The sequence below is a fragment of the Arachis hypogaea genome, chromosome 2 (assembly GCF_003086295.3).
Source record: "Arachis hypogaea cultivar Tifrunner chromosome 2, arahy.Tifrunner.gnm2.J5K5, whole genome shotgun sequence".
NCBI classification, from domain to species: Eukaryota; Viridiplantae; Streptophyta; class Magnoliopsida; order Fabales; family Fabaceae; genus Arachis; species Arachis hypogaea.
This window is the reverse complement of record NC_092037.1, coordinates 45177781-45200076: the sequence shown is the minus strand read 5'-3', so window position 1 is coordinate 45200076 and position 22296 is coordinate 45177781. Positions and strand designations below refer to the sequence as shown.

Below are 22296 nucleotides of genomic sequence, written 5' to 3'. Positions count from 1 at the left end.
CGAACTCATCATAAACCAATTTAATCTGCCTAACTGAGATTTACAAGGTGACCATAGCTTGCTTCATACCAACAATCTCTGTGGGATCAACCCTTACTCACGTAAGGTATTACTTGGATGACCCAGTACACTTGCTGGTTAAGTTGAACGGAGTTATGATCACACCAGGGATTATTAAGATCCCAATTCATCACACCATGATCTCTTTGGGGTACTTTTGATTTCATACAAATACAAAGAGACCAACTTTGAGGATCACAATTTCGTCCACCAACGCCCCAAACTTATTAGAGATCAAGCAAGGATACCGGGAAAGTCTTCGCAGCTACATGGAAAGATTCAACAAAGCATGTCTGGACATACAAAGTCTGCCAACCGAAGCAGCCATCATGTGTCTCATCAATGGCCTATGAGGGACATTTCAGACATTCCATATCAAAGAAATATCCTACATCCCTGAATGAAGTACAAGAATGAGCAGAAAAGTACATCAATATGGAGGAAAACTCTCGACTAGGAGAGACCTCAAAATCCGGATCCTTTTACTCCTCCCGAGATAAGGATAAAGAGTCCAAGAAAAAAGAAGAACAGCATGGAGAGAAGATCAAGAAATACCACAACTACACCCCTCTCCGGGTATCTCTCGTAGAAGTATACCGAGAAGTATACCACACTGAAAAAATCCCACCACCTCGCCCACTTAAAAGCAAAAGGGAGGAGGAAATCGGACGGAATACTACGAATATCATTGAATCTATGGACATCCCACCAACGAATGCTTCGACTTAAAGAATGTCATAGAGAAATTGGTAAGAGAAGGGAGACTGGATCGGTACCTAGCTAGTAAGATAGATGAGCCCAGAAAAAGAAAAAGATATGAAGAGAGCGGACGAACAGAACGACCACTTCGTACCCCAGAGAGACACGTTCACATGATACATGGAAGATTTGCGGGAGGAGGAATCTCCAAATCATCTCGCAAAAGACACCTCAAAGAAGTACATCACATCGAGGGAGGAGAAGGAGCACCCGACCTCCCTACTATTACTTTCACTAAAGAGGACGTAGTTGGCTTCATCTTGGGACATGACGATCACATGGTCATCACTATTATATTAGCCAACGCTAACCTCCACCGCCCACTGGTGAACCAAGGAAGCTCAAATGATATCTTATTCAAAATCACCTTCGATAAACCTGGCCTGGAAGAAAAAGAGCTCCGAGCATATCCAAACAGCTTATTCGGATTAGGAGACACTCCAATCCAACCACTTGGATACATCTCGCTTCACACAACCTTTGGAAAGGGAAACCGGTCAAAGACACTCAACATAGACTACATTGTGGTCGATGTAAGCTCAGCCTATAATGCCTTAATAGGTCGGACAACGCTAAATCAGCTCGGGGCAGTAGTCTTAACTCCACACCTATGCATGAAATTCCCAACTATAGAAGGGATCACTACGATAAAAGGAGACCATAAAATAGCACGTCACTGTTAAAATGAAAGCCTAAACCTTCGAGGTAAAGGAGAAGAAATCAACACCATCAAACTCGGGGGAATTCGAGGTCGGGAAGAACTCCGTTCACAGCCTGAAAGCAAGACAGAAAAAGTCCAGATCGGAGATGTCCCAGATAAAACAACCAATATTGGTGCAATTCTAAAGAGAGATGTAAAAAAGTCCCTCATACAGTTCTTAAAGGATAATAACGACCTCTTTGCATAGAAGGCTGCGGACATACTGGGCATAGACCCCAAGCTAATGTGCCACAAACTGGCAGTATATCCAGGATCTCGGCCAGTACAGCAGAGGCGTAGAAAGCTCAGACCAAAAAGATCCCAAGCTGTGGAAGAGCAGGTACAAGCTCTACTGGAGGCAGGATTCATTAGGGAAGTCAAGTACCCACTATGGTTAGCCAATGTTGTATTGGTGAAAAAATCAAATGGAAAGTGGCGGATATGCACTGATTACACTGACCTCAACAAAGCCTGCCCAAAAGATCCTTACACACTCCCAAACATCGACACCCTAGTGGACGCCTCCTCCGGATACAAGTACCTCTCATTTATGGACGCCTATTCTGGGTACAATCAAATCCCAATGTACCCACCTGATCAAGAAAAAACCTCATTCTTAACACCCAAAGTGAACTATTGTTACATCGTCATGCCATTCGGACTCAAAAACGCAGGAGCTACCTACCAAAGGTTAATGAACAAAGTCTTCACAGATCACATCGGAAAACTGATGGAGGTATCTATGGATGACATGTTAGTAAAGACACAACGCGAGGAATCATTACTGTCTGACCTCACCCAAGTATTCAATACCATAAGAAAGCATAGCATGCGACTTAACCTTGCGAAAATGCACATTCGTAGTAGAAGCTGGCAAATTCCTAGGATTCATGCTCACACAAAGAGGAATCGAAGCAAACCAGGACAAGTGTCAGGCCATACTCAACATGAAAAGCCCGACCTGTGTCAAAGAAGTGCAAAAACTCAATGGGCGACTGGCAGCCTTGTCCAGGTTTCTAGCTGGATTAGCCATAAGATCTCTCCCCTTCTACGCTACGCTAAGAAAGGGAAAGAAGTTCGAATGGACATCAGAGTGCGAGCTAGCTTTCCAGGATTTCAAAAGATTCTTGGGACAACCACCTGTTCTTACTCGACCTCGGGAAGGAGAAGCACTCATATTATACCTAGCAGTAGAAAGCCAGGCAGTAGCCTCGGCACTAGTCCGAAAAGACGAAAGTGGATAGCAACCTATATACTTCATCAGCAAAGTGCTATATGGGTCCGAACTGAACTATCAAAAGATAGAAAAGTTCGCCTATGCTCTCATATTAACCTTTCGACGACTTCGTCCATACTTCCAGGCTCACGCCATCAAGGTTCGGACCAACCAGCCCATAAAAGGCATTCTACAAAAAACAGATTTAGCAGGGAAAATCCTATAGTGGGCAGTGATGACAAGTCATCATATACCCATTTTTCAAGCTAATTTCACTTATTTCACTAGCCTTTATGCACTTTCTTGCATCCTAAGTAAGTAATTTGGAATGAAAATGCATGACTTCTTTAAATCAAACAACCACCATTAAATTGATGCTAAATCATGAGGTTTGAGCTAAAATTTATTGATTTTTAATGAATTATAAACCTTATGAGTTTAGAGATACTTTGATTGGTTGTTTTGGTTTCTTGTAGGTGAAGAAAGGAAGAAAAGAAAAAAAACGTGGCTTAAGAAGTGTGGCCAAGAGATGAGAAGTGTGGTGCAACATAGAAGGAAGAAGCAAACACTGCCCTCCACAAGAGCACATTGCCCTCCAGGAGAGCAGCATAATGAACCAAGCCTTAAAAGCATCACTGCCCTGCCCACAATAAGGGCGGAGCACAATTCTATGCCAAGGACCAAAGGAAGCAAAAACTCTGCCCTGCCCTCCTCAAGAGCAATATCGGGCTTTCATGAAAAATAATTCAAAGGAAATTGCTTCCTAGTGTTTCCTATGGGTTTCGAACCCAAGAACAAGGAGGAAATGAGTAGCGCTCAAATACAAGGAAAACAAGCAAAACTTAGCTTGTTTTCAATCTCCAAGAATCGAACATAGCACCATGAGGAAGCAAGGAACTAGGCGTTACTTTGGTGCCAAGAAAACCAAGGAAAAAGGAGCAGCGTGTGCCTCCACCGAGTTTCGAACTTGGGACTTCACCCATTGGCAACATTGCCCTGCCCTCCACAAGGGCAGGGCAGCATTTCTTGGTGCATGGCCCACAAATTGGCACGGGCTTGAGCACTTGGCGCGCAACATGGACGCACGGGCAGCAAGGCAAGGCGCACCATGGCAACACTGCCCTGCCCTCCACAAGGGCAGGGCAGCATCCTGACGCAGCACACGCACGCACGAGGCTTCATCATACAATTTCCCTGCTCTGCCCTCCACAAGGGCAGGGCAGCCTCCTGGAAGCTACTTTTTCATGGGCTGAAAATTGGATTAAACATCCAATTTAATTCATTTCTTCACCAAATCAAAAGCCCATCCAAATTCCAAAATCCAAAAATAGAAAGTGTATAAATAGGAGATAGTTTGATGTAATTAGGACCTTCTTTTTTATTTTTGAATTTTCACATCTTTAGACTTGATTTTTCGTTGAGAGCTTGGAACTGAGATTTTAGAGAATTGGGAAGGAAAATTAATCTCTCTTCTTCCTCGTTCTTGCTTGAGCACTTTTTACTTTTCTTGTTTGAGTCTTGGGTGTGAAGAATTGAGGAATTTCTGTCTCAATCTCCATTCAAGATCTCTTTGATTTTCCTACTGCATAATTGAGTTGAATTCAATTTCCTTTACTGCTTCAATCTTCAATTTCTCTTTAATTGCTTTGTGAACTTAGATTGAAATAGATTGAAATAGATCTCTTTAATTGCCGTTGTCGGGGATTGAAATAGATTGACAATGATTAAGTGAAGTGGAGATCTAGATCAAGCATTTTTTCTTTTTTGTTTCTTTAATTTTTGACTAACACACTAACTGTTTGAATTTTTGCTTAAACTAACTAAAACTTCATTCTAGCAATAGATTGAAGTTTCACTGGTTTTCTGGATCTGTGTGTTTCTTGTTGTGTGCTTGTATGTCAGGTACAAGAAGATCTTCTCCTATTCTCTCTGAAATTGACCAAAGAACTCTTCGAAGATTAAGAAGAGCTGAAAGAGGGACAAACATTGTTGGAGAGGAAGAATCTGAGGAGGAATTCCAAGAGATGGAAGGAGATCCATCAAATCTCAATCAACCAGAAGGAGGGGCCAACAATAACCCACAACAAAGAAGAGTACTGGCTTCCTACACATTTGCAAATGCTAGACACTATGGGAGTAGCATTCTTACCCCTAATGTCAATGCAAACAACTTTGAACTAAAGACACAACTCATCACATTGGTCCAAAATAACTGCTCTTTTGGAGGAGGACCATTGGAGGACCCGAACCAACATCTATCCACTTTCTTGAGGATCTGTGACACAGTTAAGAGCAATGGAGTGCACCCTGACATATACAAGCTGCTGTTGTTCCCATTCTCTCTTAGGGACAAAGCCACTCAATGGCTTGAAACATTTCCAAAGGAGAGCATCAACACTTGGGATGATTTGGTGAGCAAGTTTCTTGCCAAATTTTATCCCCCTCAAAGGATCATAAGATTGAAGACTGAGGTGCAGACATTCACTCAAATGGATGCTGAAAATTTATATGAGGCATGGGAAAGATATAAGGCTCTGCTAAGGAAATGTCCACCAGAGATGTTCACTGAGTGGGACAAGCTGCAAAACCTCTATGAAGGACTTACTCTGAAGGCTCAAGAGGCACTTGATCACTCAGTAGGAGGATCATTGCAATTGATGAAAACTGCAGAGGAAGCTCAAAACCTCATTGATATGGTGGCCAACAACCAATACTTCTTTGCTCACCAAAGGCAACGCCAACCATCATAGAGGAAGGGAGTGTTAGAATTGGAAGGAGTGGATACAATTTTGGCTCAACACAAAGTGATGCAGTAGCAGATTTAGCAACAATTTGAGCAAATGGCTAAGAGAATTGATAGCCTTCAGGTTGCATCAGTGAGTGTCACAAGCCAACCATCAACTCCTTGGGGGCAGAATGAAGAGAACCAAGAAGAACAGCAATAAGAGCAAGTGCACTATATGAACAACCAAAATTCTGGATCAAATGAAGTGTATGGTGACACCTACAATCCATCTTGGAAGAACCACCCAAACCTTAGGTGTGGAGACAACCACAACCAAAACCAACAACCATGGCAAAGGAACTCAGCTCAAAACACTCCAAGAAACAACCAAAATCACAACCAGCAGCCAATTAACCAAAATTTTTACAGAAAACCCCAAAATAATTACCCCAACTCTAACCATTATCCACCCAATAACCAACCAACTAACCAAAACACTTACCATCATCCATCAACACCCCAAAACCAACCAATCTCACAAGACTCTCAGAGGATTACTAATCTGAAGATGCTCATGGAGAAGATGATGAAGAACCAAGAATTGACAACAAAGAACCAAGAAGCTTCCATGAAGAGCCTAGAAAGGCAGATTGGACAAATCTCAAAGCAGATTTCTATTGAGAGACCTTCAAGCTCACTACCAAGTGATACCATTCCTAATCCAAAAGAAGAATGCAAAGCTGTGCAATTAAGGAGTGGAAAGACATTGGTGGATGGCAACCAAGGAGCAACCAAGAAACTTACGGAGAGTGACAAAGAACCAACAGAGAAAGATGGAGCTAACAACAAGGACATAACAAGCAAGAATGTCCCAGAAAAGCTCACAGAAGAGAACAACCAACCATAGAATTTAAAGAAGGGAAAAAGCTTAGCATAGGAGAGGTGAAACTAATACAGATGTCCTTGGAATTGGTGGACCAATCAGTGGTATATCCTAAAGGGTTGATTGAAAACCTTTTAGTTAAGGTTGACAAGTTCATCTTTCCTGCAGACTTTGTGATCCTAGATTCAGCAGAGAATGAGAATGACTCCATAATACTTGGTCGACCATTTTTTGCCACTGCTAGAGCCATTGTAGATATAGAGCAGGGAGAGCTAACCCTCAGGATGCATGAGGAAAGCATCACCTTGAAAGTGTTTCCAGAATCACAAAGTAATGAAGGAACAAGCAAGACAAGTAGTGACTATCTTCCAAAGCAAGCAACCAACAACACAGTAGAACAGAAGAATGAGCAGGTGCAAGGAGGAGAAGGAATTCAAAAAGAAGCTGGGATGATAAACAAAAAGGGAGGTATCACAACTCAAGTCACTGCCAAGGGAGATAGATCAACAAGAAAGAAAAAGAAGAAAAACAAGAAGAAGGCTTACAAAGGGTGGAAGAGTAAAAAATTCCCAACTGAAGGATTTTCCAAAGGTGACAAAGTGCAACTAGTATATCAACAGCTGGGAACAGAAGATCATTACACTGTCAACGAAGTACTCTCTCTTGAGCACATTGAAATTGAGCATCAAGGCACACAGAGAAAGCTTACAGTGAGAGGGGACAAATTGAGACATCACCAGCATCAACCACCCTAAAAGGAGTTCAATGTCAAGCTAGTGACAATAAAAGAGCGCTTCATGGGAGGGAACCCATGATTTAAGATTCCTATCTTTTCTTTTATTCAATAAGCTATGATTACCCAGGCATGATTTTGAACTTTAATATAAATGCATACATTGTTTTGAAGCATATATCAGACTTCTAAGTTTGGTGTGCCTAAATTTGTTTTAAAAAAAAGGGGGGTATTCTTAGAACATATGCATAGTCATTTTTGATGAAGCATATGACCAAACACTAAGTTTGGTGTCTGCATGTGTAACAATGTTCAGAAGATCATTTCCTATTCATGGAATCAAAATCATACAGAGATGGATCATGCATCATTATATTTTGAATTTTTGAAAAAAAAAATTTTTTTATCAATTGTGAAGAATTATCTGCATTGCTAAGCCATCCCCTCAGTAAGAGATAAGTTTGGTGTTCACCAACCTTTAGCATTGCTAATTAAGGGACACAATTGATCATTTATGATAAAGAAACAAAAACAATTTTCTTCTTTATTGCAAACCACTTACCAACGTATATATTCATGTTCTAAGGCTAGCTATTTTGATTTATTTAGGAGAAAGAGATTGAGACAAATACAAGGAGAGGCCACGGCTAGGACAAGCTAAGTGAGGAGTGGTCACATGTGCCTAGAGAAGTGTGCTCCTTGGGAAGCAGAATCTGCATGCATGCACCATTGAACACCTAAATACATGCAACCAATGAGAAGAGGATCCTCGTCAAGCCTTAACAATGCATGCAAGTCGTTCAAATCCATGAGCCCTCTATATGTTCAACTCAATCTCAACCCTTCATGATCACCAACGAACTCCCCCCTCATTTATTATGGTTTTGTTAGAAGGTTTGAAGAACCTGCCTATAAATAGCCGTTAGCACTAAATGGCTTATACATTCATACAAACTACTTTCACTTGTAAACCATAATCTCCTCTACTCCCAAAACTAAAGCCAGCAATTCCTTTCTCTTGCACAACAAAACCGAGCATCATCCCAAACACAACACATTTTTCCCTTACTTCCACTTTTCCCTTCTTCTCACTTCAAATCTAATGGCCTCCTCAAGTTCAAAAAGAAGGCCGAGAAAGGAACCAATGGTGACCGAGCCTCCATCATATGATGCAAGAAAATTTAGGTCCCAATTCCATGAAGGGAGATATCATAGGTTCATGAAGACAAAGAATGTCATTTATGAGAAAGGCCTTGAGTTGAAGGACGGGGAATACCCCATCATGAGGCAAATCACTAAAGAAAGAAGGTGGGAACTTTTATGTGCTCCTCTCGTTGACATTAGTGCAGTCATGATCAGGGAATTCTATGCAAATGCTGTAAAAGAGAACAAAGATAGTGCCCCCTACACAAGTTATGTCAGAGGAGTTGAAGTGAATTTCAGTCCAGCAGCCATCACTAGGGCCCTAAAGTTGAGAACCATAACTTATGCAGAGCCTAGTTATGAGACCAGATTGCAGATGGAAAACAATCCTGATGAGATCTTGCAAGGGTTATGTATGGAAAACACCGGCTGGGAAAGAGATTCAAAAGGGATCCCAAGCCACTTGAAGAGAATAAATCTTACTCCTGTGGCCAAGGGATGGTATGAGATAGTAAGGAGATCTATCCTTCCTACTGGAAACGCCTCTTGGGTCACAATCAAACGAGCAATCTTGACATACTGCATCCTACATGGAGGTAAAATCAACCTCGCACAACTTATAGCCGACAGTATTCAAGAGATGGCTAACAGCACAAGTAAATCAAGTGGTCTTGGATATCCAAGTACCATCCTCAGGCTATGCAACAAAGCTGGAGTGATCTTTGAAGATGAGGACACAAAAAAAGTGAAAAAGGGGAAAGGAATCACCAAGAGGAGCGTGGAAAGAATGAATGAAGAAGATGATCAAGAGGGGGTGGTAGCTCCCAGACAAAGGAGATCACAAAGAGAGGAAGGACAAGAGCAAGTTCATGGTGCCATAGACATGAGCCAGCTACAAAGAGCAATTGAAGAGCTATCTCAGAAACTCATGCAAGCTCAACAAGAGCAAAATCAAGGGCGCCAAGAGCAATATCTAGAGCCCCCATCCAGAGCACAGGGAGCAATATTTGAGGGATAAAGAGGAACGAGAAGCTTGGCAGCGTCAAATGGAGGAGAAGCAAGAGAGATGGCAACAACAAATGATGACTCAACAGCAAGAATTTCACACAAAGATTCTTGAAGAACAAAGGGAGCAATACAAAGAATTCAAAGAATCATATGATAAGCTGTACTTCAGTCAAGGTAAAGCAGGGGAATATAGTCACAACCTGTATCAATGGAAGAATATTCATCACACCATGGGAGAAGTTAAATATGTGCAAAGAATGGAGAGTGATGAAAACATACAAGCAAGGTTGGAGTACTTGACCCACAATTTGCTAACACTCAATCCACAGATCAAACCATTTGAGCAATGCCCTGAATTTGAAGCCAAGCAACAAGCAAGGTCTCATCACTATACAGAGGTAACACTTAACAGATTGGAAGAAGTTGGGCTCTCAGGGCTCTTAGATTCTGTCTGGGATAGAAGATGCCCTGGTGAAGAAGTCCGAGACTATTCCAAGCTAGGGAAGAGAAAGAAGAAGAAGGGAGAATCAAGCAGCAGCCACAATCATTAGAAGGTGGCAAAGTTCTTTCATACTTCTAATAAGGATATGCATGTCTGAAACATGATATGCATCCACTGTTTATTTCCTTTTACTCCATTTTCATGCATTTTTTTTTATTGTTCAATAAGTAGCTAGAGAAATGATCTGCATGATGCTTGTCATTCATCACTTAGCTAAATTTTGTTTTGTTTCCCATATACTTGAATAAAAGAGAATTGTTTGAATTAGAAAGTAAATATCTAATGTTGCATAAGTTTGAATGGAAGTTAATGGTGGTATATGTGTTTGATTAAATGCATAACTCATGAAATAATTGCTGCATAATGTCATTTTCATTGAAGTGTGAGCTAGCTTGCTGTCATAAAGGTTCCTATCAGTAAATAAAAATCCCTTGAGAACAAAATAAAACAGAAAGAAAAGGAAGAAGAAAAAGCCAATGTGGCAAGAAAAACAAAGAATAAAGGCTGGACACCAATAGCTTGGACCCTAGGACACATGCCTGTGGTGTTCTTGTACTAGGATATGCTTGGACAAGTAAATTCTAAAGGGTATTTCAAAACCCGGTCACTTAGATCAACTGATTTGGGATGGCCAATTGAAAGTCCACAATAAAGAGCAACCTAGATACAAAACATTTAGTTATCCAAAGAGATGCTGGGCATCAATAATCCTAGGAGGAAATAGTGAGCCATGTGTCTGTGGTGGAAAGATGTTGAGTAAAAATAAAGCCAAAGGCTACTACTACAACATTTGACACCAAGCCTTCAAAGAATAATAAGCTTGTTAAGCAAAATGAGAAAAGAAAAGTTAGCAAGGGAGCAAGTAAAGAGTAATCTTATAACAACAAGTTTAGTAAGCCTTTGAGGAAGAGTGTATTTTATGTAACAGCAAACAATAACTGAGTTATCATTGTCTGCATAAAAACCCCATGAATCAAGTTCTGCTATATGCCTAATAAGGACATGTATGCTTTTCTTTTTTCACTTCATTTTCTCTTAGTTTTGATGCTTGCTTGGGGACAAGCAAGATTTAAATTTGGTGTTGTGATGACAAGTCATCAGGCAGTCGAGTTGTCCGAATTCGACCTCCAATATGAAGCTTGGAGAGCGATCAAATCACAGTATCTGGCCGACTTCATTGTAGAGTACACCGACACCCTGTAAATCCCTATAAAGTGGAATCTTTACGTGGACGGCTCTTCCAATAAAACCGGGAGCAGAGCAGGGTGATAATAGAAAGTAATCAGGGAACCCAAATCGAACTCTCACTAAAGTTTGAGTTTCTTGCTTCTAATAACCAGGCTGAGTATGAGGCACTATTGGCTAGTTTGAAGCTGGCTAAAAAAGTTGGAGCCCAAAAACATGTCATCTTCAGTGACTCACAGGGACATACTAAGCCAAAGATTCGGCTATGAAAAAGTACCTAGACAAAACCAGGGAACAACTCAAATGATTTCAGGAATATGAGATCCAACATATACCTCGGGAACAGAATGCTCGAGCTGACGCACTCTCAAAATTAGCCAGCACCAAACCAGGGGGCAATAATAGGAGCCTCATCCAGGAAGTACTACAGAACCCGTCAATCTCAGAAGAAGAAATCTTAGCCATATCAGGCCAAGATCAAGGATGGATGACTCCCATAATTAACTACCTCAAGTCAGAGATACTCCCTACAGATAAGCAGGAGGCAAAGATGTTAAAACGGGAGGCGTAGTATTATACCATCATAAATAACATTCTATACAAGAGAGGAATTTCGACACCTCTACTAAAATGTGTGCCAACCTCTAATACAAAAGAGGTATTAGAAGAGATACACAGTGACTCTTGTGGGAACCATCTCGGACCACGAGCCCTTGTTAAAAAAGTACTCCGAGCTGGATTCTTTTGGTCGACTCTGCAAAAAGAAGCCACTGAGTACGTCAAGACGTGACATCACCTTTGCCATTTGCAAAGTGGGGACTCGACCTTCTCGGGCCCTTTTCCTAAGGGTCAGGACAGGTTAAGTTCCTCATTTTGGAGGTAGATTATTTCACAAAATGAATAGAGGCAGAGCCCCTAGCCAATGTCACGGCCCAAAGAAGTCAGAAATTCCTATATAGGAACATTATCACGAGGTTTGGGGTTCCTTACTCCATCACCATGGACAATGGCACTCAGTTTACAGACGCAGGCTTTAGAAAATTGGTAGCCTACTTGAAGATAAAGTACTAATTCACATCCGTGGAACATCCGCATGCTAATGGATAAGTAGAAGCTGCTAATAAAGTCATATTAGTTGGGTTAAAATGGAGGCTGCAGGAGGCAAAGGGAGCATGGTCGAAGAGCTTCCACAAGTCCTATGGGCATATCGGACAACCACACACTCTACCACAAAGGAATCACCCTTCCGATTTGCTAATGGAATGGAGGCAATGATACTGATAGAAGTTGAAGAAGGATCTCCCAGAACGATCCTCTACAGTGAAGAAGCTAACTCCCAACTCCAAAGGGAAGAGCTCGACCTACTCTTAGAAGTCCGAGAAAGAGCTCAAATCAGAGAGGAAGCACTAAAACGCCACATGGCTGTAAGATACAACCAAAAGGTAGTACAGTGAAGCTTTGCCAAAAATGACCTCATCCTAATCCGAAATAATACTGGGAAAAGGTTACTACAAAGTGTCCGAACTCAAGGGCCGAGAGCTACTGAGATCATGGCACGCCTGCAACCTAAGAAGGTATTATAGTTAAAAGGTAATAAAAGATCTTAGGACAAAGGTGCACTCTTTTTCCTAAAAAAGGTTTTTTAACGAGGCACCAAGCCAAGATCTACAAAATTACTTAGGATAAACACCCACATGTATATATTTTGCATATTTTCTATTTTGAATAAAGTTTTTCAGATTTCCTACAAAATCTCCTTATCAAGACGTATTATTCTGAAAAAACGCAAAATTTATCGCCCGATTATAAAGCAACAAATCGGCAACAGTGAAAACAAAATTCATTGCCCAACGTGATCGAGAAAGAATGAAAATCGAATTCATCAAAGATCAACCAAGCGAGGATCAAACTCTACAAAATCGGCAAAGATGAAAAACCGATAAAAACAGAATAATGCAAGAAGTTATAAAAAGCAATCCATAAATAGAGGCCTGAAACAAAAATGTATTGTTAAGAAATAACTTGAAATGGACCGACGCAAAAGAAGTCGGACCAAGATCAAAGTGACAAAAAGTTATAAAAAGTAATCCCTAAAAAGAGGCCTGGCCAGCCCTAAAAAGCGGATTACTAGAAATAACTTCCAAAGGGACCGACATGAAAAAAGTCGGACTAAAGCTACAAAAAGTTATAAAAAAGTAATCCGTAAAAAGAGACCTGACAAGGTCCAAATAAAACGGATTACTAGACATAACTTCGAAGGGACTGACACGGCGAAGTCGGCCTAGAAAGCTACAAAAGTTATATAAAGTAATCCATAAAGAAAGAGACCAGACAAGGTCCAAATAAAATGGATTACTCAAAATAACTTGGGGCAAACCGACATGAAGAAGTCAGCCCGAGGCGACCAAAAGCGACAGAGTTATAAAAAGTAAACCCAAGGGATTACTAGAAATAACTCAAGAAAACATCAACTAAGAGAATCAACCAACAGAAGGCGCGCGTCAAAAGGGAGACAACTCGGCACGAAAGACCACGACCTCGCCAAAATCAATTTACAAAGTATTCTATTAAAGAAATACTCAAACCACAACTAGCCTTAAAAAGGATACTTCAACCAGGGCAATCAAAAGAGGTCAGGCAATAAACACTCTGAAGATTCCCGGATAGCTGCAGGCACGCATATGATAAGAGAAACAAGGCAGTTACCATAAAATAAGACTCAAGAGGCCGCTTGAAGCTGACCCCGAGAGCTAGAGAAACTATTTTATTTTTCAAAACAAAGTTGCTAAAGTAGCAACTGAAGTATCCAAAGTCAGAGATCACAAACTTACAAAAATAAAGAGTTCAAAAGCCCGCAAAAACAGGCTATACACAAACATATCAGAGAAATTATAGAGGATCCAAAGGCTTCCCAGTAGCAGCGTCTTGGGGAGAAGGAGGGCGAGTTTTAAGGGAAACTGCGTCCATGGTACCGTCATCCCGGTTCAAAATCTGGACGTCTGGATCAGATCCCGGTTGAGTGGCTTCAACTTTCGGAGTTGAGGAAGGCGGGACAATAGAGGATTTGCCAGAAGTAACCGAAGGAGGGATGACATCATTATCATCATCAGGGTCATCAGGAACGATCTTACCATCCTTTACAATGTTGTCCAGGCTAAAAAGGGTAAGATCGAGATCTGGCGCAAGAACTCGGACCAGTTCCTTCAGATTCTCATAAGCAGCATTCACAGTACCTACAAGATGACCCTGAAGATTGGCATAGTCAGCTCGGGCAAAATCCAAACTCTTATGAAACTCTACCATCTCTCTATAGGTCCGGACATAGCTATCCTTATGCTTCTGGGACATCTCCTCAGACAGATCCACCAAGGCCTTAGCCGTTGTAGCCCGAACCTTTTCACCCTCCAACTCTTTCTCCAGTTTCGCCACCTTTTTTTCGAGCTCCTTCTTCAACCCCTTGATCCTATCATACTCTGACTTGGCCTCCTCCATAAAAGCCTTAGTGGCATGAACAGGGACATCCTGAGGAGTCCGGAACAAGGCCGCTCCCAAGTGAGCGATTCTCATACTATTTCGGGTAATAAATTCCAGATGGTGAAGGATGGATACATCATCCGCAAGCATAATGCCGTAAGGAGTAATTTGTTGGTCAACAAACCCCACGGCATCAAAGTCGGGGGCATCCAAATTAAAGGGCTCAGTGGTTCTCGGCATTTTAAGAGAAGGGCCGGCAACAGACGGGGAGGCAGCACTGGAAGACGGCAGAGGAGAAATAGAGGAGGCCAATCGGATGTTAGGAGTCGGGATGATCTTTTTCGGACCAGAAGCATCCGAGGTCGACCTCCTTAAAGAAACCCTAGACGGCCCCTCCTCGAAAACCTTGGCTGAGAGGTTTAGGGCTGCAGTCGCCTTCTTCGCCTTTTTAAAGGCCTTCATAGCATCATTGTTTTTGACCATCTCTGAAAATATGCAGCAAGAAAACCAAGTTATAAATCGAAAAGAAAAGGGATAAACTCAACAAAATAAAGCAATGCAACAAGATACAAAAGAAGTCGACCACTACCCAACTCAGCTCGGAAAAGTGAAGGATCTCCTAGAAATTTCTTGGTATCGAGATGGGGAGGCTGCCCCTAGTTCTCTTCCAACACAGTTACAAGGGCTTGTTCGACCTCATCTAACTTCTCCCAGGAATATATAGATACCACTACATTTTGTTGCCACTCCAAAGAAAAAGCAGGTTCATCATTTTCATCCAGAAAAAAGGGACGAGCTCCCTCAACAGCTCGGACCTTGAAGAAATAGTTCTTAAAATCACGGAAGGATTCATCATACATGGAAAAAACCTTTTTTCCCTGGGAAGCTCAGAAGGAAACCTAGGCGGCCTTCTTCTTAACTACACCAGGCTTTGTCAGGACATAGAGGTAAAAGAAGAGGGATTGGGAAGGTTGGACACCCAATTCATGACAAAGCAATTGGAAGATTTTTATGAAATCCCAGGAATTGGGATGGAGTTGGGACGGAGCCACGTTGCAAGACCACAATAGGTTGGTCTCAAAAGGAGTAAAAGGTAGAGTAATGTTCATCTGACTAAAAAAGAAATCATACGCATAGATAAAACGGCGATCTCCAGCAGCCCGAGTGGAAAAACAAACTCTCTCTTCAGAAGTAGGGGATACAAGCTCATAGCTCTTCTCATCACTATCATTACTACAAATCCTATGGAATTTCCTAAGTTGCTCACAAAATTCAGAGTCAACCAGTGAAATACACAAAAGAACCATAGAATCCACCCAGTCGGCCATGCCAGCAGGAACTTGGGAGGATGTCTCGACAATATTCTTACGAGAAGACATGGATCAACTATTCCTACAAAAAGGAAAAAGGGGGATTACTAGTCAAACAGCTCGGGCAAAGTGAGGAAGAATAGCTCAGTCAAAAATGGATACAAACTCAAAACTACAGCATACAAAATATCAGGGGTAACAAAAAAGGAAACCCCAGGACACAACCCAAAGTCCTGGGGCATCCTTTGGAGGCAGTAACAGAGTCAGGACTAAAGTCTGCGACCCAACGTCTCCCAGCAAGAGAATAACCTTCTCCACAGAACAGTCAACACTCCAAAAAGAAAAATCACAAAACAAGAAGCTATCAAAATCACCTTTCTACACAGAGAACCATTATACATCAACAAAAAAGTAACCTTTTTCAGAATCAAGCAAGCTCATCATTCCTAAAGCAACAAACCCGAAGATGCAAGCAGAAACAGTAGCCACATGCAAAACCCTAAAAGCATCAATTATCAAGAAATGTGACGAGATTCATACAAAAAAACGAAAGAGACTCTCAGAGCACAAATTATGACAGCAATCAGATACAACAAAACAAGAGAAAAGATTCAAACTTTCCAACACAAATGCAAGCAAGATCAAAGCTTTTTATGATCAAACAGAGCCTTAAAAGGAAAAGAGCGTAAAAAAAGGGAGAAAACGAAAACCAACCTGTTAAAGAAAGAAAGAAGCAACGAAGAAGCTGCGAAGCACAAAGAAGGAAAGAACTTTGAGAAGCGAAAGGGTGAAATGCCAAGGAGAAGCGAATAGAGAAAAAATTGAAGCTTTGAAAATTCAAAATGATACGAAGAGGGAAGTGAAAGAAATGGCAAAAGAGGAGTTAAATGAGTCTTTAAAAACCCTCGCACGTTTCCAAGAAAAGGCACCGCAAACAAAACACACATATCATTAAAAGAGGAGAGAGGAAAACGTTCCGCATTCAAACTACCGAATAAAAGCTCTACGACGAGTTCGACAAAATGTTCGAGCTCGACTTTTCCAAATAAAAAGATCGAAGTCTGGCAAAAGGCACGACCTCAAGGGAAAGACCGAGCTCAGAGAAGGGGCACTGTTCATACCCCGGGTCGAGCTGTACGACCCGGGCGGATCAACTACAAATCGACTGACCTGTTCAGATCTGGACTACCCGACCTCTTTATGAAAAGAGGTCGGCCAAATCACTACAGAGGCCCAAGAAGGCCCAAGAAAGAGGAACACGACCCGAATCTAAAGGCAGCCCGAAGCCTAGAGAGATAAAGGCGGTTCCCTTAAAGATAAGATAACTTCACTCAAAGATAAGATAAGATAACTATCTTATCTCCAGAAAGGTCACTCCACGCTATTATAAATACACTGGAGCACCCAGGTATAACTCATACTCTGATTATACTAAAAACCTGCTTAAGACCCTTGCTAACTTAAGCATTGGACTCCCTTGCAGGTACCACCACCCTCCGGTGACAAAGGATCAGCAGCATTGCCAATCCAACAAGTCGGACATGATAGCTCCGGCTGCCACGCACAAGCCGTACCCATCATCTCCGATCAGTACAGAAGATCTCGTCCGAGATCGACCTACAGTTTCAGGTAACCCTCGGAACAAACACCAAGAATAAATTTTGAAAAATTTTTAAGAAAACAAAAACACACAGGACACCAAACTTAAAATATTTTTTATACTTTGGACACTAATAATTCAAAAATGCAAAAGAAAAATAAGGAAAGACACAGAACAAGAAAAACTGAAGATCAAACAATGACACAAAAATTCAAAAATTTGAAAAAAAAAACTAAAAATATGCAATTGACACCAAACATAAAACATGAAACTAGACTCAAACATAAAACTCTAAACCAACAAAAATAATTTATTCCTAATCTAAGCAATAAGATGAACCATCAGTTGTCCAAACTCGAACAATCCCCAGCAACGGCGCCAAAAATTTGGTGCACGAAATTGTGATCACACTTTTCACAATTCCGCCCAACTAACCAGCAAGTGTACTGGGTCGTCCAAGTAATACCTTACGTGAGTAAGGGTCTATCCTACGGAGATTGCCGGCTTAAAGCAAGCTATGGTTTTCTTGTAACTCTTAGTCAGGAGACTAATAATAAAGAGGATTTTGTTTGTGAAAAGTAAAAGAGCATGAAAAGAATGGTACTTGTTATTCAATAATAGAGAGCAGGTTGACGTTTCGGAGTTGCTCTGTCTTCTGATTTCTGTTTTTCTACTGTCTTCGTCTTCCAAAAAAATGCATGTCCCTTCCATGGCAGGCTATATGTTGGTGGATTACCGTTGTCAATGGCTACCATCCGTCCTCTCAGTGAAAACATGTCCTCTACGGTTTCCTGCATGGCTAATCATCTATCGGTTCTCTCTTGTGTCAGAATAGGATACATTTATCCTTTTGCACACTGTCACTGTGCCTAACATTTGCGATTTTGAAGCTCGTCACAGTCATCCCATCCCAGATCCTACTCGGAATACAATAGACAAGGTTTAGACCTTTTGGATCTCAAGAATGCTGCCAATTGGTTCTAGCCTCTACCATGAAGGTTCTGATCTCACGAGTTTAAGTGCTCTGTTGTCAGGAGATGCAGGTCAAACTTGTGGATTAGAAACTCAAGAGATACACACTCAAGCTGTCGCCCAATGACTACGTTGAGCTCATGTAGAATGGAAGTGGTTGTCAGGCATGCGTTCATAAGTTGGGGAATGATAATGAGTGTCATGGATCATCACATTCTCTTTGTTGAAATATGAGTAAGTATCTTAGAATAGAAACAAACATGATTAAATAGAAAACAGTAGTAATTGCATTAATCCATAGAGACACAACAGAGCTCCTCACCCCCACTTATGGGGTTTAGAGGTTCATACTATAGAAGATAAAATAGGATTTTTTAAAAATGTCATAAGTCTTCAAATGAAAGTCTGAAAGTAGTGTTTGTACTAAACTCGTAACCTAGGTTTACAGAAAATGATTAACTAAGTGCAGATAGTGCAGAAATCCACTTCTGAGGCCCACTTGGTATATGTTTGGGCTGAGCTTTGAAGCTTTCACGTGCATAGGCTATCCTTGGAGTTAAACGCCAGCTTTGGTGCCAGTTTGGGCGTTTAACTCCAGCTTTGGTGCTACTTCTGGCGTTTTACTCCAGAAAAGGGGTCTCTGGTGGGTGTTTGAACGCCAGTTTGGGCCATCAAATCTCGAAAAAAGTATGGACTATTATATATTGATGGAAAGCCCAAGATGTCTACTTTCCAACGCAATTGAGAGTTTGCCAATTGGGCTTCTGTAGCTCTAGAAAATCCACTTCGAGAGCAGGGAGGTCAGAATCCAACAGCATCTGCAGTCCTTCCTCAGCCTTTGAATCAGATTTTTGCTCAGGTCCCTCAATTTCAGTTAGAAAATACCTGAAATCACAAAAAAACACACAAACTCATAGTAAAGTCCAAAAATGTAAATTTTGCATAAAAACTAATAAAAATATACTAAAAAGTGACTAAAACATACTAGAAACTACCTAAAAACAATGCCAAAAAGCGTATAAATTATCCGCACATCACTTGGGTATTACTACAAGACCTGTAAGAATGACCCAAAGGATCCAAACTGGCAGCCATTAACAAAGAAGGAGAGAAGAGCTGGTAAGGAAAAGGGGTTGCAAATTGTAACCATTGACCCAAACCAGAACAGAGGCTGGGTAATTTTGGAACACCATATTAATTGTTAAAGGTTTAAGAGGCACGTGTTAAAATTGTGGAGGGTTTATGTGTCTCATTTAAAAATTGTGAGGGGTTTATGTGTCTCATTATTGGTTGTTTATATGATTAGGATGTAGGACCTAATGTCAATCTGAACTGTGATACTATACAACCTGCCCCACCTATGGATCCACTGGTAATATCTTTTAACATGCTCTTTATTCCTATTGTTGTTTAGATGACAGATTAGACTCTCCTTGCAATAACATGTTTATACTACTGTGATAGACAAAGGCAAAGAAGAACAAGAAAAAACTTCCAAAGACAATGCATAAGAAGGGTAATTCTGACCAACAAGAACAGGGAGAAGAAATTCCCCAAGGACAACAACTACTAATGTTCCCTTTCAACAAAGTGCTCTTTTTGCTGAGACCATGGCTGTAGTAAGTTTCGGGACTACAGCAAGGCTGTTCAAGTTCATTCTTACTCCTGGATTTATACCTCCGAGGAAGACTTGATTTCTGATATGTTGCCATTGACATAGATGATAAGAATGACTCCTTTTATTATTAGTTTGGTGTCAGTGTTTACAAATCTAGGAAATATTTTGGTTTATTTAAGTGTTTGTATACATGTTTAAGTCATTTTGAAACTCTACTAGACTGATGTGGAAGATGTTTAAGTCAGTTTGAAACTTGAAAAATTTAGGAAATACTTTGGTTCAACGCTACATGTTGGCCTTCTTTTTGTTGTTAAAGGGCTATAAGTTGTCCCTTTCTCATGCTGAACAAGGACATGATTGGTTGTTTTCTGTACATATTTTATATAAGCCATCTTTTGGGTTTGTTTATCTAACATTTTCCATTAAAAAATTTGTATGACTACATGTTTTCAGAATTCATCAAAGTAGTAACAGACCATTTTTCTTGGATCAAATCATAATCTCATTTGAAACAACAAACATACTTCTAAAGTAATACAACTTACAATGTAAGCTACATACACTTCTAAAAAAATAAGACACACTTTGAACCTAGTATCACAGAAGGTTCCTGCTACTCATATGCCTTAAAAAAATTTGGAGATCACAATTCCAAATACAAAAGCAATAACCAAAGCTTTAACACTAACGCTGCTAGTACCACTATTGGCATTACAATTTTTAGCTTCCAATTTTATCCCAGTAACTTTAGCATTTAGTTCCCTGAGTTTTCCAGCATCAACACCAACAGCATTAGGTATCTGACTTTGATCTCGCATCCAACCCTCTATATCAGGAGAATTTCTAGGAAACTCTTCAAACGATATAATATAATCATTCAACCACGCAAAACTTTTGCAATGCGGTGTTAAGCTCTGTAGATTATACCCACAACTCAGAAGATGTCACAGCGAGTTAAAATCAAGAAAACTTAAATTAAATTTCAGATTACCTTAAAGTGTGGACATCCAAAAAATAACCGGTTAGGGTTCAGTTCTGTTGAAGAGAGAAACAAAATAGAATGTGCCCCACATCGGCATCGCGGAGCAATGAACTTGTTCTTCTTCTTTGGCGCAGCAACACTTCCTGCAGATACGCTTAGAGGACTTCTGCCTTCATCTTTAAAAACTTCTTTTCCACTCCCATCAATGGAACTCGATGCTGGTTCTTTGCTGCTGCTCATGGCTGTGGTAGTATTTTCTTGTAAATGTGAAGGCTGGAGGAAGGAGTTTTATGGAAACACACCTTTTCAAAAGCAACTGAAATGTTGCTTCCCGCTCAAACAACGTCATTTTTATAGTGAAGGGGGTGGACAAATTAGCCCCTGTCCATCTCAACTTGTCCATCTTAGCACTGAATGAACACGTCATCCAGCTCATATGACAGGTCATGCACCGAACGAGCTAGCTCAGCATTTTCCATCAAGTCTTGCCAGAGAAAAACACATGGGAACCGCTTTGTGTGACGGAAATCGGGGACAGGGACCGAAGCAGATCGTTTTTATTTTGAGGGGTCGCATTCTCATTCTTGGAAATGGACAGGAACCAGGTTGGTAGTTCACTCTAAAAGAAAACCAAATGGTGCAAGCTCCATGATGCATGCGTCATCATAATGCTTTTTTCTATGTCTTTTCATATAAGAATCAATTCAAAATGCTTAATTATGGAAGTGTTTTTGTGCTTAAGTTGAATATTGCTTTAATCCCTTTAATTTGATGAAATTTTATAGAAAATGATAAAAAAAAGAAGCAAAAAATACAAAACAAGCTCAAAAGAAGAAAAGAAAAAGTTTTAGACACGCTTTAAAATTTTAGACACACTTTAAACCATGAACCACGCTTTGGAAAATATCGCCCCTGAAGCATGCACCAAGGCGTTAATAACACCCACCATGTGAAACAAAGTGGCGCCGGTGTATGTTGAACATATGTGAAGCAAGTGTGAACAAAGTGTGTTTGGTGTGTGAAGCAAGTGGGAAGCAAGTGCGCTTGGCGTGTGAAGAAAGTGTGTAGGGGATGCAAATCAAGTGTGGAACCAAGTGTGAAGGGCGTGGGCGTGGCGTGTCGCTAGGCGTGGCAAGGAATACACACCCTCAAGCCCACAATTCCCTTCATTATGGCGTGTCTCTCGCATGTGAATGGCGTGCCAAGAACCGCACGTCGTCGATCCTCATTCTACCTCAAGCTGGTGTGGGAAATGGCGTGCCTGAGAAGTGGCATGCTGAGCCAACTTTCTAGTGTACAATTTTCTACAATTTGGGCGTGTGGAAGACGTGCAAGCGAAGTGGCACGCTGGGCCACAATTCTACCAAATTGACCTCTTCACCTTTGAAAGAGCATAACATGAGCTATAGAGATCCAAATGATGCGC

The 22296-nt window shown here is 40.9% G+C and overlaps 1 protein-coding gene across 1 annotated transcript in view; it reads right to left on the bottom strand.

Annotated features, from left to right (window-relative positions):
* LOC112743666 (uncharacterized) overlaps nucleotides 1-21693 on the bottom strand; it is a 120492-nt gene extending 98799 nt beyond the window's left edge. Inside the window, exon 1 of the mRNA XM_025792969.3 lies at nucleotides 21489-21693. The gene's annotated coding sequence lies outside the window, so the exon portion shown is untranslated. The remainder of the gene's footprint in view (nucleotides 1-21488) is intronic.
* Nucleotides 21694-22296: the final 603 nt, after the last annotated feature.